Source organism: Populus euphratica, unplaced genomic scaffold, assembly GCF_000495115.2.
Source record: "Populus euphratica unplaced genomic scaffold, PopEup_1.0 scaffold556.1, whole genome shotgun sequence".
In the NCBI taxonomy this organism is placed as follows: Eukaryota; Viridiplantae; Streptophyta; class Magnoliopsida; order Malpighiales; family Salicaceae; genus Populus; species Populus euphratica.
Window position 1 is genome coordinate 61286 of NW_011500140.1, and position 661 is coordinate 61946.

A 661-nucleotide genomic window follows, 5' to 3' on the forward strand; every position below is an offset into this window, starting at 1 on the left:
ACCAAAGAAACCTGAAGCTGATTCTGTAAATGCCACTACAAACGAGGTACAAGATGCTTTGATCCTTGCTGTACATAGTCCTATTGATGATTGGGTTCTTGATTCTGGAGCTTTATTTCACTGTACCCCACACCATGAAATGATGCAAAACTATATTGCTGGAGATTACAAGGTAGTCTATTTGGCCGATGGACAACCATTGGATATTATAGGTATAGGAGATGTGCAAATCAAGATAATGAATGGATCTATATGGAACTTGCAAAATGTAAGGCATGTTCCTAGACTAAAAAAGAAGTTGATCTCAGTCGGACAACTTGATGATAGTGGTCATTCAATCCTTTTTTGTGGAGGAATGTGGAAGGTATCAAAGGGAGCAATGGTTTTGGCTCGTGGAAAGAAAACTGGCACCCTGTATATGACCACAAGATCAGCAGATATAATTGCCTCTACTGAAGCAGATAATCAGGCACAACTATGGCATTGCAGACTCGGCCATATGAGTCAAAAGGGGATGAAGATACTTCAGTCAAAGGGAAAGTTGTTAGAGTTAAAAAATATTGATCTGGATATTTGTGAAAGCTGTGTTCTCAAAAAACAGAAGAAGCTCAGTTTCTTAAAGGTTGGCAGGACCTTAAGACCAAGAAAACTAGAACTGGTG